The following is a 5,437-nucleotide window of genomic DNA, read 5'->3' as shown; positions in this document are numbered from 1 at the left end:
CAGCACCTCTGACAGCATCTGTGGAGAGAGAAACAGAGTTAACATTTCAGGGTTTTCACCTTTTGTTTGAGCCATCTTTTCAGACTGCTTCTGTCCATCCAATCTCACTTTTTACTCTATCCACATTCTAAGGGTGGTGCAGTGGTGAGCACTGCAGCTTCACAACTTCAATGACCCCGATTCAGTTCTGTATACTGCCTGTGTGGAGTTTGCAAGTTGTTTATGTGGGCTTCCACAAGGTACTCTGGTTTCCTCCCACAACGAAAGACTTGTGGGTTGATAGATAAATTGACTGTTGTAAATTGGCCCCAGGGTAGGTGATAGGAGAAATGTGGGGATGTGGTAAGGAATTCTGGGTTAACATAGGATTAGTATAAATGGATGTTTGATGGTCAGTGCAGACTCAGTTGGCCAAAGGGCCTATATCAGTGCTGTATATCTCTATAACCATTCTCTAAGCAAATGCATTTTTCATGAATTCCTCATTTCTTTTATTAACGCCAATTTTATATTTCCGGCCCTTGCTTCATACGATACCACAAGTGGAATCATGTTTCCATCAACCCGATCAAACCCCTTCACTATTTCCTCATATTGCAATGTTTTTTTAACCCTGACAGACTGTGGAGTTTCTGCTGCTTGATTGCAGTTCTTGCTTCCCGCCAGTAGATGTCACCTCACTCCAATATCGTGAAGTTTACAAATCTGAGAGAGACACAACAGGGAATAATTGTTGACATTATAGTGAATGTGTGGGATTTAGAAATACTAGGAGTGGAGACGAGTTATTATTGAATTTGTCAAACCAAACATATGTTATAATGTTATGTTAAATCTGTCACTCTGTTGTCTTGATTCTGAGAGTGACATAGACTCATCGAGTCATTGGGTCATTTGTGGTATAGAAGGAGGCCATTTGCCCCATCGAGTACAGACCAGCTCTCCATGGAGCGATCCAGTCAGTCCCACTTGTCTGCTCGATCCCCCTAGCCCTGTAAATTTATTTCCTTCAAATGCCCATCGAAATTCCTTTTGTAACCAACGATTGTCTCCACTTCCTCCGCCCTCGCGGGCAGCGAGTTACAGATCATTACCAATCACTGTGTAAAAAAGCTCTTCCGCACATTCCCCCTGCATCTCTTGTCCAAAACCTTCAATCTGAATCCCCTAGTCCTTGTACCAAAATTAATGGGAACAATTTTTCTTTGCCAACTTATCTAAATCTGTCATAGCCTTCGACACCTCTATCAATTCTCCCCTCAATCTCCTTTGATACAGGCAGAAAAAACCCTGTTTTTCTAACCTAACCTTGAAACTAAAACCCTCCATCCCTGGAACTATTCTGGTAAATATTCTCTGCATCCTCTCAAGAATCCGCACATCCTTTCTAAAGATTGGTGAGCAGATCTGAATGCAACACTCCAATTGGGGCCTAACCAGAGTTCAGCATAACAACCCTGCTTTTGTACTCAATGTCTCTATTTATAAAGCCCAAGATCCCACATGCTTTGCTAACCACTCTCGCAATATGTCTTGCCAACTTCAAAGAATGATGGACATGTACTCCAGGTCCCTCTATTCCAGCACACTCTTCAGAACTGTAGCATTGAGTATATATTGCCTCTACCTATTTCTTCTGCTAAAATGCATCACCTCACACTTGTCACTATTAAATTGCATCTGCCACCTGTCTGCCCATCCTACTAGCCGATAACTATCCTGTTTCAGGCAGTTCATATCATCCTCACTGTTTGCCACTCCTCCAAGTTTGGTGTCATCGGCATATTTTGAGATTCTGCTCGATATTCCAAGATCCAAGTCATTAATCTGTAGCAAAAAAAAGCAATGGTTCTAGCACTGACCCTTGGGGAACACCACTGTCGACTATCCTCCGGTCTGACCAAGAACCATTTCATTTGACTCGCTGTTTACTGTCCTTAAAACAATTTCCTATCCAAATGGACATTGACCCTCCTAATCCATGAACCTCAATTTTGTTAACCACCCTTTTATGTGGTACTTTATAAAATGCTTTTGTAAAATCCATATAAACAACATCCACTGCATTCCCTTCATCAACTTTCTCAGATAGTTTATCAAAAAATGCAGTTAGATTCATCAAGCATGAACTTCCATTTATAAATCCAAGCCCACTCTCCTTAATTAACTCAAACCTCTCCAAATAACTTGATTTTTTTCCCTGACCTGTTGGTCTTGTGCTGATAGCAAGCTCACCACAGAGCATGTATTTGGCAATGTGACTGTCATTCATTTGGCCCAGTCAACAGAGCCGCCTCTGACTCAAGAGGGCAAACATGCTGTGGATCCCTGCACGCTGGTGTACTTCCTCATTCGGCACTCTGTCCTGCCAGGAGATATCCAATATCCATCTGAGGCAGTGGAGGTGGAAGCTGTTCAGCTGCTTTTCTTGGCTTGCATAAGTTGTTGATGATTCTCTACTATAAAGGAGGGTGCTGAGAACACAAGTCTGGTACACGTGGAGCTTTGTATTTACGGTCAGTTTGCTGTCGGTTCACACCCGTCTTCTCAACTTTGACGTGACAGCTGCAGCATTGGCAATCCTGGTGCTGATTTCAGCATCAAGGGACAGATTGCTGGTGATTGTTGATCCAAGGTATGTGAAGCTGTTGACAACCTCCAAAGTGATGTTATCAATGTTGATAGAAAGTGGAGTCTCTACGTCCAAGTCTCTACGTCCAAGTGGAGTCTTGCCAAGATGAACAGCTTGTCGTCAGCTCTGATATACAGGTGAACACCCCCATCTGTGTCACTGAAAGTGTACAATAGCAGCATGGAGAAGAATACACCAGTTATAAAGGATGTGATAAATAGACAGTTAGAAAATAATGATATGATTGGGCAGAGTCAACATAGATTTATGAAAAGGAAAACAGGTTTGAAAAAACCCGTTGAGTTTTTTGAGGATGTTACCTGTCGAACAGATAAAGGAGAATCAGTGGATGCTTTGGTAATGTCCCACACAGGAGGTGAGTAAACAAAATTAGAGCACATAGGATTGGAGATAATATACTGGTATGGATTGAGAATTGGTTAACAGACCGAAAACAGAGAGCAGGAATAACGGGTCCTCCTCAGGATGGCAGTCTGTTACTATTGGGGTACTGCAAGAATCAGTGTTGGAGCCACAGCTGTTAACAACCGAAATAAATGATTTGGATGTAGGGATTAAATGTAATATTTCCAAGTTTGCAGATGACACAATGCTCGGTGAAGTGTGAGCTGTGAGAAGGATGCAGAGAGGCTTCCAGGGAACCTGGAGAGGCTAAGTGAATGGGAAAGAACATGGCAGATGGAATATAATGTGAGTAAGTGTGAAGTTCTCCACTTTGATGGAATAAACAGAAAGACAGAGTATTTCTTAAATGGTGAGAGGTTGGGAAGTGTTGATGTCCAAAGGGACCTGGGTGTCCTTGTTCATGAGACACTAAAAGCTCTTGTGCAGGTGCAGCAATCAATTAGGAAGGCAAATGGTATGTTGGCCTTCACACGAGGGGTCATGAGTACAGGAGTAAAGATGTCTTGTTGCAATTGTATAGAGCCTTGGTGAAACTGCGCTGGAGTATTGTGCATAGTTTGGTCTCCTCATCTAAGGAAGGATATACTTGCCATAGAGGGAGTGAAACAGAGGGTCACCAGACTAATCCCTGGGATGGTGGGATTGTCTTATGAGGAAACTGGGCCTGTATTCCTTAAAGTTTCGAAGAATGAGAGGTGATCTCATTGAAACTGATAAAATTCTTATAGGGCGTGACAGTATGGATGTAGATAGGATGTTTGCCCTGGTTGGTGAGTCTAAAATCAGGGGGCCAAGTCTCAGAATAAGGAGTAGGCCATTTAAAACTGAGATCGAGTTGAATTTCTGCACTCAGACGGTGGTGAATCATTGGAATTCTCTACCGCAGAGAGCTGTGGCTGTTCAATCATTGAGCATGTTCAAGACAGAAATTGTTAGAAATCTTGATACTCATGACATCAAGGGATATGGGGAGAGCACGGGAAAGGGGCGTTGATGTAGATGATCAGCCATGATCGAATTGAATGTCAGAAAAGGCTCGACGGGCTGAATGGCCTACTCCTATGTTCCTCTGTTCCGAAGAGAGTTGGCGCCAGCACGCAGCCTTGCTTTACCCCACTGCTGATCTTGAAAGTGTCTGATGTTGCTCCATTGTAACTGATGGAACTGTGCATGTTCTCGTGGAAAGAAGAGATGATGCCCAAGAGTTCAGGAGGGCAGCCGAGTTTCCATCGCAGTTTGAAGAGTCCGTCACTGCTGACAAGATCAAAGGCCTTGGTGATGTTTATCAAAATGTGTGCGGCTCTGTGGCGCAATGGATAGCGTGTTGGACTTCTAAATAATGATAAAGAAGGCGTTCAAAGGTTGTGGGTTCAAATCCCACCAGAGTCAGATTTTGGACCAGAGACAGAAGAGCACGACGGGACAGAGAGTTATCAAGTGTGTCAAAATCACCGACTCAGAGACAGAGCGAGAGAGAGAGGAGCACAGCAGGAGCAGAGCTGGGGTAAAAAAATCAAAAAGTGATGTGACAATGTAGAGTGAGAGCAGGGAAACAGAGAGCCGCTGGGGTGAGTTCACAGGATTTGGTTCTTGCTTCGGTGCAGTGGAAGGAGCTGTTTGGTGAGGATCTGTTGAGCTGTGACATCACAGGCAAGCAGGTATTTGATTGGTTTGGAAAAAGCTGCATGTTTTATGAGTATCTGTAAGTGATTAAGGTCCATTTTGCTGTAAATGTAAAACTGTAATTGACATGACAATTGTGAAACGGAAGGGTTGGGAAGAAACTAATGAGAGTATTGAAGGAAACTGATATCCCTTGCAATGTTTGTATTTTTGGTGCTGTTTGGAAACTGTTTGGCAATGTAATTTTTACAGATGTTTATGAATAAAGTATATTTTGGAAATAAAAAAAAAAGTGTTTAGTTTCTGCGGCAAAACACCTTTGACCACCGGTCCATCAGGCAGTGGTCTGCACGGAATGTCCTCAAGGGCCTATGGGAAAAGGAGATGGTGGATCCTGTCGGATGGTTCCCCGAGCAGACCGTCAAAGGCATTTGGCGGAATGCCTCATCACCAGAACTTTCAAACAAGCACCAAGACGTAGCTTGGCTGGTGGTGAGACGGGCCCTTTCCGTCAGATCCTTCCTGCACACCCGAAGTCTCGCCACCTCCGCACAGTGCCCCCGCGTTGGCTGTGGTGGGGAAGAGACGGTCGCCCACCTCCTCCTGGAATGTGTCTTTGCAAAGCAGGTGTGGAAAGAGATGCAGTGGTTTTTGTCAAGGTTCATCCCAAGCAGCTCTGTAACACAGGAGTCTGTGCTCTCAGGGCTGTTCCCAGGGACGCTCACCGAGACAAACATCAACTGCAGCTGGAGGACT

The 5,437-nt window shown here is 44.0% G+C and overlaps 1 non-coding gene across 1 annotated transcript; it reads left to right on the top strand.

Moving 5' to 3' along the window:
• Positions 1-4,356: 4,356 nt before the first annotated feature.
• Positions 4,357-4,447, top strand: trnar-ucu (transfer RNA arginine (anticodon UCU)). Its single transcript is given in 2 exon segments — positions 4,357-4,393; positions 4,412-4,447. It is a non-coding gene; the product is annotated as a tRNA-Arg (tRNA).
• The last annotated feature ends 990 nt before the right edge of the window (positions 4,448-5,437 follow it).

This window comes from Heterodontus francisci, chromosome 28 (genome assembly GCF_036365525.1).
Source record: "Heterodontus francisci isolate sHetFra1 chromosome 28, sHetFra1.hap1, whole genome shotgun sequence".
NCBI lineage: Eukaryota > Metazoa > Chordata > Chondrichthyes > Heterodontiformes > Heterodontidae > Heterodontus > Heterodontus francisci.
Note: the sequence above shows the minus strand (reverse complement) of the source record. Positions and strands in the feature narration are given on the sequence as shown.